The sequence below is a fragment of the Dermacentor andersoni genome, chromosome 8, assembly GCF_023375885.2.
Source record: "Dermacentor andersoni chromosome 8, qqDerAnde1_hic_scaffold, whole genome shotgun sequence".
Taxonomy (NCBI): domain Eukaryota; kingdom Metazoa; phylum Arthropoda; class Arachnida; order Ixodida; family Ixodidae; genus Dermacentor; species Dermacentor andersoni.
The window spans coordinates 136,607,880-136,621,422 of NC_092821.1; positions in this window are offsets into that span (position 1 = coordinate 136,607,880).

Consider the following 13,543-nt stretch of genomic DNA (forward strand, 5'->3'; position numbering starts at 1 on the left):
AGTTTCTGGAATGTTCTCAACCGCTCCATTCGCAGTCTGCCACCGAACCTTCTGTAGTCTGATTGCATGTATGCGCGACGCGAATAGTGTAGAACTTTGTGTAAGACACGTGGGTCCCAGCGATTAGTCTGGAACATTCGACGACTGATGTATAAAAGCCGGCGCGCTTGACCCGCCACAGTTTCGACGATCTCTGACTGTGTTCGCCGCTATCGTTGTGCTTTAAAGGGAAGCTGAAACACTTTTCGAAAAAAATGAGTTCTCTGCGGCATTCTACAGTTTTGAGTCCCCTGAACACGAATATCTGGTTCAAAAAGGGCGGAAACAAACGCAAGCGGCTGTTTTTCCAAGAAAACGCGCACCAGCGCCTCAGGGCATCGCGCGAACGCCGCTGTTGCCCGTGATTGGTCGGGGCCGCTGTGACGTCGTTGGCGGTAGTCGCCGGTCGGCGCCGCCGCATGTCTCCGTTTCAGAGCGTAGCACCATCCCTTTCTCTCTGGTAGCACGCGGTTCTGCTGTTCTGGCTTCATAGCTGAGTTGCAAGATGGAACGTTCTCGCTGTCTCCGACAGCTTGTATTGTCCCCGTACATGTTTGAACCCACAGCCGATACGGAAAACGATGGCGGCAACAGAGTCAACGACGATATTGAGTGTGCCAACAGCGAGAGCGATGTGTGCACCTTCTCGCGCGCTGGAAATCTTAGCTGGTACGTATGTTTTTTTTTTTTTTTCATGTAGCTGCACGTTCCAATGACGGGAGAAAAAATGCGCTAAAGTGTCACTGGGAACATGCTGCTGGAAGAATGCCGAAGCACTAACTTCTCATTAGATTTACACGGGTGCAATTCCGCGATGTCAAGCACCTTGCCGCTGCTTGTCTAAAGTCCCGTGGTTTTTTCAGCGTTGATACACGATCGCGAACATAAGTGGCGCGTTTCAAAGCGCGCACATGCAGTGCTGTGAGGTACAGTCATGGAAGTTGCTTATCATACACATCCAGAGATGACCAGAGGTATTATATGTGCAATATTCATACTATGGTTCGACGACTTTGTGAGTGTGGCTCGATCAAGAATCGGTATGCGTGCTCCATGCTAGTGTTGACATAAAGATATTAGGCAGTTGTAGCACCGCCGTGTGGTAAACACGATAACTGAACCGTACGTCGAATGTCACTAGGCAAGCCTACACTCCATTTGATACCTCAGGTGCATCGCTGTGGAAGCTACGCTCGAAGTCCAGTCACCAAAATTTATTACTGCGCGCGTTTCCGTCTATGCTTCGCAGCGTGCCAGCGGCGTTTGCTCGCGCGAGCATGCACGTGAAGCTACCGCGACGGGCTGCAATTAAAAAATACCGAAAAGAAATTTTTTTTAAAAGAACGTGTTAGCAGCCGTATAAGCACGCGGATGGTTTCTATGGGTAAATTCTTTGTTTTTTTTTTCGTTCCGAACTGAGCTTATATATGGAAAGCTTTCTGAAAAATCGGGTCAAGAAACACCGAACTTTTTCTAAGTGCGAACGCAGCCACTGCAAGAAGTATCTAAAGCCTCCACAGCGTTGCACCTGATGTATGAAACGGAGTATAGCAAAGCTAGCAACAACGCGTTTTCGCATTTGTCGTAAGGCGCTATCCGGCTACGCTAAAACTGTGTTACCATACGTTAATGGCTGCAAATGTTCGTATTTCTCCAGTGCATCAATGTGGGCCTAATCACGCTTTCATTAAACTAGGTGCACCTGCATGTGCTGCGTATTGATGGAAGATGAAGAGAACTGCTTGTGCTGCCAGGAGGTGCAAGAGATTAGGAAAAAACAGAAGCGCACGCAGTGTGTAACAAGTTCAAGACAATTCAGGACTGTGTGCCCCAGCAGGGCAGTACTGGAAGTGGCACTTGCCCAGAAAGGAGTCGAACCGGCTGGACAAGGCAAGAAGTTTAAACACAGGTGTGAAAATGATATGGCCAATGGAAAGAGAGTGATGCAAAAGCAATTTTTTTTTTTACAGGCAGTTGAGGTATGCAGCATACCGCCAGTTTGTCTGGCTAGTATGGAAAAAGTTGGGAAAGAAGAACCGTCGAATTCTGCCAAGCTGTGTACTTGAAGTTGTTCGGGCTTCAGTCGCCCCGGTTTAATTGGAATACCGATTGCCCGCATCGTTGTCAAGCTCCGACGATAGTCACTGTCGCGGAAATGGTCCGAGCACAGCACAGTTGATTTCGTCGGCACGAACTTATCTCTCCTCACCGCACGTACCCACTGCGCTGCAAGCTTCTTTTCCTTCGGGAATTTGTGAAACACCACATCGTCTCGCCCGCCTGTGTTTGCGCAGCCGAATGCTGCACAGAACGAGGGCATGTTGAGCGCCTTTGGCTGTAGGCACTCACGCAGCACAGAAGGAAAGAACAGTTTACGAAAATCGCAAAACAAACGTGAGCGGCGGCGGCAGATCTCTCGTAGCGTCGTTCAGTAAAGCGCAGGACGGAAAGAGGCATGCCAGCACATGTCAGCACGCCGGTCCGCAGCTCGGTTGGCTCGGTCTCCGCCCATGACGTCACTCTCGCCGGTTCTCTCCTCTGCCAGCGTCCTCACCCGGCGCTCCGGGAAGCGATGGGGGCGTGTCCGCGCGGGTGATTTAGAAAGCGATTTCCGCCCGTTATATTAACAAAACGAAAAAAAAATTTCGGAACCGTAAATCATTAGGTCTGTTCTTCCCAATCCCAGCAATTCATAGAAATTGAAAACCGTTTCAGCTTCCCTTTAAGTGTAGCCTGTACTTGTGGGCACAGGTTCGCCCAACAACAGTTACTTTTGTCTTTCACAGTATTGTGACTGTGTCCTTCAACGTCACTACCACGTGACAATACGAGTGATGACAGCATCAAAAAGGGTTAGATGCGGTGAGGTTGACTTTACAGGTTTGCAAGGATTGACTGATGGGCTAGTTGATTCACCATCACAGAAAGAACAGCGCTTCAAGTTGTCAGCGCAGTGTGTGTTTGTTTCCTTTTTTGTGTCCCGTCTAGAAGCGCTGTTCTATCTGTGACTAAACACGTTTCCTACATCAGGTACAGCTTTACAAGAGCGTTTACTTGGAACATTTTTGTTCGCATGGCTCTTACAGAAGCATGTCTAATCGAAATTTCTTCGCTCGGCTTGATAACCTGGAGACGGGCTCATTTTCCTCAGCCACCTAAGATCAATTATGGAAAACTTCATTAACGTAGCTTTGTTAATAACGCATACCACTTCTCAACTTGATCCGCATCCAGAGGTTACCAATCTGAACACCCGAATGATAAATGTCACCAATACTTGTTTTGGTTTAATAATTTTGTTTGGTGCACTTAAAAACAGCCGGCATATTGATGGTGCTGCAGGGTTCATATAAAGCAAGTGTGAAAGCGTGGACAGGTTATCTTGCGCAAATCAACTTCATGAGCTTAAGCACGTGTGCCCAACCGTACACTACTGCATTTATAATCGATTCTCCTAAATTAGACAAGAACCTCAGCGCTACGGTACATCACGCAAGGTGCGCGAGAACATTGTGTGCGCTCCCAAATAGATTTGTGAGCATTGGTGGTATCAGGCTCGGTTTCCTGGCATCATCATAAATAACAGATGCCTGGGGGAATGCATTGAATACTTTTTCGGTACTTTATAACATATGGGTCAGCGCGGATATGTACGTTAGAACGAAAAGTACTGAAATACTGAGATGAGGGTTTTGCTGCATATATTTTAGCTGCATAATGTAAAGACGTAGAGAAAATATACTGCGACCTTGTGATAATTAATGCTGACATCAAATATGAGCTCCCACACAGTACATGTGGTGGAACTGGCCCGTGGACTATAGGGATACATTGAACCAAGGAATGCTGGTTTGATGAATACCAGTAATTATAAGGTGTTTAGCTCTTGAATTTTTGGTGTTTCGACACCACTCTAGCAGTCTGCTTTAGCTAATATTCAAAGCAATTGTACCCTACTTATTTTTATGGGGGGTGAACATTCTTTAGCCTCTAACCACTGTTCCAAAGTTATCAGCTCGATCAGAAAGCGCCTGCATGTGTTTCTAATATCCAATATGTTGTCACAGATTCAATATCGAAAGAACGTTATCTTATCTGATTGCGCCCGTGAAGCGAATAGTGGCGTACATTCTACATCAAATTTGAGGACCCGCGATTGCGCTGCAATGTACGAGCATTCCAATCGGATGAACCGATGCCTTCATCCCTAGATCAAATTCAGAGGAAGCACTACTTTGCGCGCAGCCATCGTTGTGCTTTGAGTGTTATTTTCTTCTCAAGCGCAAGCTTAACTTATAATGAGTTATATTCGTGACTCACTCTTTTGGAATTGCCTTGTTCTTCACATCACTACAATTTGACAGTATCGACCAGCTACATCTTCACTGAGTGAATAGTAGGGAATGGACTAGGACTTTTGTTGCTTATGGTTTTACACATTTACCACAACAATTTATTTTTCATAACTTACTTTTTATTTTAAGAGACTGTAAAGGACAGTCACCTTTCATTAACAGGACGTCTTAATAATACAGAATATTCATAAGCGTTTTAGTGGGCTTTCACCTCACAGTAAGGAATTTCAAAAAAGATATCCTTATGATAATTAAAAGCCTATACGCTTGACGTTTCATCTGAGCCCTTGCAAGCTGATACCGACTCGAAGGTGGCTTGTATCGTGGGACCTTGACATATGTCCAACCGTCAAACAAAGGGTTATTCCGAATGTATCATTTCAGGAAGGCATGTTACCCTCCTGCCTTTCACTCCCGTTCGCAAACACGCATACGACTAAAGTGCTGCGTGAAGAGCGTCGTTAGTCCAAATCCACGAGTTACCCTAACTCACCTTGCCTACATCGCTGTCATTCAGGCTTAGATGAGAAATGTATGTTTTAAATCGACGCTTCGTGAATCCAAAACGAGCAGTCCGCAACCAGTCCAGCTAAGTTTCCTTTATTTCGTACACCGTCCTAGCAGCTAATAGTAGCTAACGGAACAGAGCGCTGAGTGGGGAAATGGCAGAGAAGGTGTTCCACAGTGTCTCGACACCCACCAAAAATTGCATGCCGCGCTGCTTGCCATTCCTAGAAAATTTTATATGCGACGCCTAGTCATTTGCAACAGAGCATTATTGTTTTGCGATGGCAGAGTCCAGGATAGACAGGGTAATTGTGGACATGAAGCCACGCTATTTTCTGATGCATTTCGGAATGACTGAATGAATGACTTCATTTATTGAGAAAAATGAGAAGCAATCATCGGTGGAAGCACGTCTCAGCACATCGCGAAAGGAGCGGGGGAGAAAGAGAAAAAAAAAAGCTGGAGTCTGGGTGGCAGTGAAGCCCCAGTTTCGGGTCAAGAGGACATAGGCGACAATTTGTGAAACCGGTTGAATTCCAGTGTAGATGTGTGATGTGGCGAGAAAGTGATTGGAGTCACTGCTCAGCATCCGTCCATTGCTGTGGTATGAGCACCCACCGTTCTTGCTAATAAACGTTTCCTGAAAACCAATTTTGGTAATAACTTATTCATCGGCTGTAAGTTGCCAAGTATTCTTTAGTGGCAGGGTCTGTGGATTACAACTGCGCTGTCGTGACAAGTTACCACTAAACCGTGACGGTTGCGGTTACGGTAGCCATTAACTTGTGACTTGTTATGGCGGGAATGCTATAAAGATGGGTTAACTGCACAAGTTAGAGAAGAGACATTTTAGAACAGTGTTTCTCGCCCTAAATACGCTCAACGCAAGCACCACTGCAGCATGTTATGGCGCGCATGCCTTCAAGACAGACACGCGAACGTAAACATAAGAACGCGTTAGAAGACAGGGTGCCGTCTTGGGTCTCGCGCCAAACATATTCAAGCTAACAATATATTAGCAACCATGCTGTCGTTTTTATGCAAGCAGGTTATATACATAAACTTCTCGAGTACCAGTCCCGGCCGCCGCCGACGGGAGCGCGTGAAGCAGCTGGCGTCCATATTGCTAGAGAAATTGCTAGGGAATATATTGCTAAAATATTGCTAGCATCACAATGGAGGGTGTAATCGAGCGAAAATCGGAAGCATTTCTGTAGAGAGTGCCTGAGTACTCTGTGTAGATTATCTACGACATCAAAACAAGAATACAACATTAAGAGATGATATAATTCGAAAACGAGTTCACTTATTAATACAATGTAGTGAAAAGGAAGTACTTCCGCAGTATGCCTGTGGAGGGCTCAAATAATAAACACTGCAAAAAAAAAAAAAACAGTCATGTAGGTCTGCTGCAAACTGGACAGACCATTCGCATCTTGGCAACAACATAAGGTTGCTCCTGAAGGCAGAAAGTCTGGTGAGCAGTGGGTCGGCCAATTTGCTCTCGCAGCTTAGACATGCCGCAAAGGACGCATTGACGCCACGACGACACGCCACTGTACTCCAATAAAGACAACACTTTAAAAAATTGAGGCTTTCTTTGCTTCTTCCTTCAACTTTTCCACTGGTGCTGTTGTCTTGCACGCCGTGTCGTCAGGGGCTCAGAGCATGCATATACATGGAAGGAGCATGGAAAAGCGGAAAGGTGGCGCAAGAAACTCATTTGCAACTTGCCATCGCGTCACATGTGCATAGTGCCCTCTGGTGCTCCCTGCGCGTCGTCACATTATCCTCTTTACAGTTGTAATCATCCGTGAACCTCCGCAAAAAGCATTGTAGAAACTGCAGAGCTTACCCTTATCCTAAAGTGCAAGTCCTGAAGAGAGGTAGACAGAATGGTAGAGAGGGGGCGTGGAAAAGAGGTGGAGAATGGATAGAACCAGGGTATTCGCGAAACGAGTGAACAATAACCTTACTCTTCTTTGCTCCCATTTCTCGTACGGGGGGGGGGGGGGGGGGAGTACGGGACAGGGAAAGGACGACGTGAGAAGATAACGAAACTCTAATACTAGAGACACGACCACGGTTGAGGGCAAAATGAACGCACAATACTGTACGTTTGTGCTCTTTCTAAAAAATAAGCACCATGCAAATTTGTCAAGTGGACAACTGACGCAGGGCGTGCAGACGCAAAGGTGCAATAAATTACCGTAAGTCAAAGGTGACATTACTGAAGTGGTCGTACGTCAAATGAACACTTCTGTGCCCGCCGCGGTAGCTTCACAGCTATGGCATTGCTTGAGGTGCGATCCCCGCCACGGGGAGCCGAATTTCTACGGGTACGAAATACAAGTTGAGGACGACGCAACGAGCTAAGGAAAGAAAAATGATGGGATAAGGGATAAGAAAAGAGCAGATTGTGCGAGCGAACAAACACGAGTTAATGACAATACTAGTTGAAATCAAGAAAAAAAATGGGCATGGGCAGGACATGTAATGAGGAGGGAAGATAACCGATGGTCATTAAGGGTTACGGACTGGATTCCAAGGAAAGGGAAGCGTAGCAAGGGGCGGCAGAAAGTTAGGTAGGCGGATGAGATTAAGAAGTTTGACGGTACAACACGGCCACAATTAGTACATGACCGGCGTAGTTGGAGAAGTACGGGAGAGGTCTTTGCCCTGCAGTGGGCGTAACCAGGCTGATGATAATGATGATATGGGCACTCCAGGCACGCGTTTGCCGTTGCCGTCGCTGTCATCGTGATGTTCCGTTTGAAGTGCGAAGGCACCGTCGCTGCTCGCGGAATGCCGTAGTTGCGAGTAAAAGCGCGCGATGCGAACCGATGCGCGCCGTCTTCAGTCGCGGGAAGGGCCCCGGGGGGAGCTGAGGGAGGGTGGCGACCTTGTAATCCCGCCGCAACTACGCACTGCGCGGCCGCGGCCGCGGTGGCATGACGGCGATTAGAGTTGGGGGATTGAGTCTAGGTGTGAAGTCGGCTCATACGTTTGTGCGTCCTGCGATCTCGCCACCCAATCTGCGCTGTAGCGATACACAGCACGAAGGTCACTTCGCTGGCTGATCCTGCGGCGCTTTCTCACGCCAGTGCTTTGACAGCGAGCGTCCGTGGTCATCGAGCGAAATGTGTTCATGTTTGCCTGTGCGCGCTGACAATATGCTTGCTGATTTAATTAGAAAACAAATGGATGCAAGCTTATACGGCTGATAAACCAACTATCTTTACTAATACTTCACTATGTTACTTCATCTACGCATTTGCTATCGCCATCGATGATGCGTCTTTTCGGCAAAACTGCCACTTTTTATTACATTGGTTAACGCACGCCTGTTGTTATTCATGACGCTCCACAGCTTCTTTATTATGCATCGGCTTATACAGAAAATGTATAAATTGAAATCAGGGTTATGAATGTCAGACCCCGGGCTAATGTCGGAATTGAACGTTTGGGTTTCATTCGCCGCCAGGGGGCCGTGGAGTACTGACGTGCCTCACATGGGCTCCTGCGTCCTGCGCTCATCTCTACAGAAAGGCCGCTCACCCCTTTCATTTTGCACCGTTAGAATCGGCAAGATTCAAGGAACCAGCGGATACCACCTACATTCAATGTGAGTGCGTTTTGGTCAAGATTTCGAGCTTCATCTTCACCGACCGCCCCGCGCCTTGCTACGCCTAACGCCCCTCGAGACGACGGCGGTCCGCCGGGGAGAACACCTGTCGCACGTGCAGCAGGCACACGGCGCGTGGAAGGAGTCCGACAGCGCTCGATGCCGCACGAGCAACAAGCGTTGCACGTGCACTGTGAGCTGAAGCCAACGCATCCAACACCCGAGGGTCGTTTCGCGGAAGATATGATAGGCTGCGTGTCGCTCTGAAGTCTCGGGCCAAGATGGTTTTCGCTTCGCCCGGAGAGCGCCCGCCACGCGTTCGCCACCGTCGCCATGCCAGTTTGAGCCTGGTGACACTCGGCCCTGCATCCCTCGACGAACTCCGGGCAAGGGAGGACCTGGAACTTCGTGCAACTCGTATGCTGGGCCAGTGGCTCAGTCAACGGGCCGCCACGCTCGATCTCCCTGTGGATCCCCCCCTGCCTACTACCGCTTCGAAGCCTCTCCAGGACGGGCACCCAGTACAAGAGCCCCATGCTTCGGTCCCGCTCCCCCCCTCCGACGACGAGGACATGGATATGTCCAGCTCCCGGAAACGCGCCCGCGAGACGGAGAGCGAGGACGAGGAGCCAACCGGGCGACGTAAGCAGCCGTCGAGCTTTCCCCCCAGCCCGGAGCAGCACACGGCAGCCAGCTGCCACGTGCACCACGGCAGCGCCATTTCCCCACAATCGGGCGAAACAGCCGCCACCTCCTCTCCGCCTGCCGCCCAAGACGGAGGCCCTCCAGGAAGGGCGAGCACCGCCTCTCGACATCCCGCCGAGTCTACAGCCGCCGCCTCCGCGGCCCCTCAGAGCAAGGGCGCGCCCGGAACCATCCTCAACGCGCCGTCTGCTCCTGATGGCGGCGCGTCCACTGCAGCGTCTGCTAGCGAACCAGCTACAAACGAAAGCGCTGCCGACGAGATGAACCTGACGGACGCAACACCCACTGTTTCGTCACATCAGGGCCCTGATCACCCCCCGGCGCGGTTCCTGAAGGACCCACCATGCCAGCCTGCTTCGCGGCCGAAGCCAAAGGGGCAGAAGAAGAAGCAGAAGAAGAGGAAGGAGCCTGCCCATGTTTCCCGTTCGTCTCCCGGGGCAACGGACGACTCGCGGCGCCCACCCGCTACCCTGGTCACCCCCAGTGTGCCTACAGCCGCAGTACAGAGAGTGACACCATCCGCCCGCGAGTCCACCACGTACGACTTCACGCTGGTGCAATCAAAGAGGGACCGGCGCCGTGCACGAGCCCTGGAGACTGCTGCACTCCCGGTTTGCCCCGCGGTCGTCGGTACGGTGCTCTTCCGTCCCTCGGCACCCGGCGGAACCTTCCGAGGAGCACCGCGCCTCTCACTCGCTGCAACCCTCTCTTCGCGGCCCGGTGTTGCAGTGGTTCGCGTTAACCATAAGCGCAACATCGTGGCCGCCGATACTACCACCCGGGAGTGCCTGGAGGAGCTGCTGGCAGTCACTGAGCTGCACGGAATTCCAGTGACTGCCCGACTGCCAGCCGAGCGCGGCAAGAGCACCGGCTTCCTGCACGGGGTGGTCGGGTTACCCGCGGACACAGACCTGCTGGGAGCCATCGAGTCGAGCGTTCCCGTGCTGTCGGCAACGAGGGAGGAGAGCACCATCACCATCCGATTCGCGGGACCGGTCCCCCCTGAACACGTGCGCCTTTTCAAGCTCGGGTTCAGGGTGAGACCTGCCAGGCCCCGTCCAGTGCAATGTCGGCAGTGCGGCCGCTTCGGGCACGTGCTGGAGTCCTGCAGATGGCCGACCGACTGCATCTCCTGCGGCAAAAGCCACGCGGAGGGCGCCTCCTGCGAGAAAGTCCGCTGCAGGAACTGCGGGGGCCCCCATAGGGCCGACACTCCCGCCTGCCCCAAATGGCAGGAAGAACGGGAGGTGGCCACCATCATGGCTTCCTCCACCTCGGCATTGTCGAGGCGTGCTGTCAGGGCAGCAGTCCGGGAGGAGAAGCAGCCACAGCAGTCCTCATCTTCGGCGCGGTCCTATGCGAGCGTGCTGAAGGGCCCCAGTCCTGCACCTAGGCATCCGGTACCAGCCCCTCGTGCCTCTCAATGCCAGCAGACACAGGATACTGCTGCTCCACCCGCCCAAACTACTATGGATCAGCTGGTAGAAAACCTGCTGCTCACCATGCAAGCAGTCAGCACCTTGCTGCCAGCTGACCATCCGCTCCGGGCCATCTGCCTGCAGGCAGTGGCATATCAACAGCAACACAATCACCATGGCTAGTCGCACAGCAAAGCGTCGGCCGCGCATCCTGCAGTGGAACGTGCGCTCGCTGCGCCGACGACACGCCGAACTTTCCGAACACCTACTTCAGCACGAGTACGACGTGCTCGCGTTGCAAGAGACATACACGCGCGACGGGGAGTGCAACTTTCCGGGATTTGTGGGATACCATAGTGCGACCACCTGCGAGTTACGGACTTGCGCCAACGTGCCGTGCTGTGATCCGCTCCATCCACCCGGTCGCTCCCGCGCGTCTATTTACGTCCGTGCGCGTCTTGCCCAAGCCGTCGTTCGTGTGGCCGACATTGTACCCACCTCCATAGAGTGTGTGGCTGTGACTGTGCGCGTTGGGGGGGCCGACACTTGTGTCGCCAGCGTGTACGTGCAACCCGTACGACGGTGGGATACGACCTTCATCGAGAGCCTCACCGCGCGCATCGGTGGTGACTGTGTCGTGTGCGGTGACTTCAACTCCCACCACACGGCGTGGGGCAGCGCCCACAGTGAGCCGAACGGCAGGGACCTGCTGAGTTCCATCCATGCTTCGGGTCTGCTAATCATCAACACCGGAAGTCCCACTTTTGTGCGTCGGAGGGTACACGGGAGTGCGATAGACTTGTCGCTCGCGAGTGAGCGATGCCACTACGAGTGGGTTCGCAGCCCTGACACGCAGGGGTCGGATCACTATCCGATCTCTCTCGACCCGCTCGGCCTGAACCGCACGCGGACATGTACGTACCGCGTCACGGACTGGTCCCATTTTCGGTCCCTCTGTGCCATACCCCCTCCGGCGAATACAAACTTTTTTACGCATCTTACGAGGTGTTTGGATGCCGCTACAAAATCGTGCGCGGTGCCTGCTGGAACGCCGGTCCCCGATATCAAGCTTCTCAATCTGCGCGCTGTCCGTCGTCGCGCCGAACGCCGTGCCATCAAGAGCGACAAGGTGGAGCATTGGACTTTATACAACCGCCTGGACGCTGCGTGTCGCCGTCACGCCAGGCAGCGCCGCAATCAGAGCTGGCGAAGTCTCTGCGTGTCATTGGAGGATACTCGCGACAAGTCGCGCCCTTGGCGCATTCTCGCTTCCCTCCTCCGTACCAAAGTCCCTCGCCATCCTGCACTCTCCATCGCGGTGGCTACGGGCTTGAGCACAGAGCAACTGGCCGAACTCTTCGCCGATGCCTTCGCTCCACCGCCACCGTCTATGCGCCCCGTCAGTGCACCCTGCGAACTACCGCCGCACAACAAGGCTGAACTCCTCGCTCCCCTGCGCTACTTTCCTACGAGGGCAATCTTGGAGCACGTAGAGGTGCTTTGCTCGGCCGAGTTTACCCTCAGTGAGTTGCGCATTGTTTTGAACACGCGTAAACGACGCTCAGCGCCTGGTGCCGACGGACTAACTCATCAGGTCCTCAGGAACGTCGATGCAGCGCAGCTCCCTTCCCTACTCGAGGCCTTCAATGGCGTCTGGCGCAGTGGCATTATTCCTGCTGACTGGAAAGAGGCGATCGTCGTCCCTATTCTCAAGCGCGGCAAAGCTGCCACGAGCGTCAGCTCCTATCGCCCAGTGTCGCTTACTTCGGTAGCCGGCAAAACTCTGGAGGCCATGGCTTTGCGCCGCCTTGAGTGGATTGCCTCCGCCCTCGACGCTTTCGCCCCTGAACAGAGTGGTTTCCGGCGACTGCGCTCAGCAGCTGACTCGCTCGCGGACGTCGTGGCTACGCTAGAGCACGCAGCAAGTCGCCAAGAAGCTGGATATCTCGTGCTGCTCGATGTGCAACGCGCATTTGATGGTCTCCCTCACGCCACCATCATTCAAGCCCTCCGTGAGCTACGTGTCACCGGCCGCCTCTTTGACTACATCGCGGCCTTTCTCAGTGACCGCACGCTCAGAGTGCGAGTTGGCGACACGCTCAGTGCCCCTCGCAGCGTGACCTCCGGGGTTCCCCAGGGCAGCGTGATCAGCCCATTTCTTTTTAACTTGGCTCTGGCAAGACTACCTGACTACATCCCCAAGATGACAGCCGACGAAGTCCGCGTGGCGATCTACGCCGATGACATTGCACTGTTCGCGTGCGGGCCCACGGCCCTCGGCTTCCAAATGCGAGAATCCCTGCAGTCGGCGATCAACGCCGTCGATGAATATCTCGCCAGCATAGGGCTCCAGCTCTCGGCGTCAAAAACTGAGGCGTTCTTAGTACACCCCCGTGCTCGTGCGCGCTTCGAACTGCCTTGTCTCACGCTGCGCGGAAGTCCCCTCCCGTGGCAGAGAAAAGTGCGCTATCTCGGACTTGACATCGACTGCCGGGTCAACTTTAACGCCGCCGTCTCCCAGCTCTGCAAGAATTCTAAGAAGGTGGCTGGCGCCGCACGCTCCCTGCTCGCCCGTGGTCGCGGTTGTACACCGCAACTTGCGCTTCGAGTTTACAACTCCGTCGCAACAACGCGAGCACTCTATGCGCTTCCCCTCACGAACGCCAGAGCCACCAACTGGAACGCCATCGACATGGAGCACCGCACCGTAATTCGTCAACTTTACGGGCTTCCTCGCAACTCGCAAGTTGGAGCAACTCTCGCCGAAGCGGGAGACTGGCCGCCCTCACTTCGCGCACGGAAGCAAGCGATGAACCACATCGAGCGCCTTCAACGTTCGCCACAGGGACAACGCCTCGTTTGTCGCCTCCACACCCTCCAGGGTCCGCGCATGG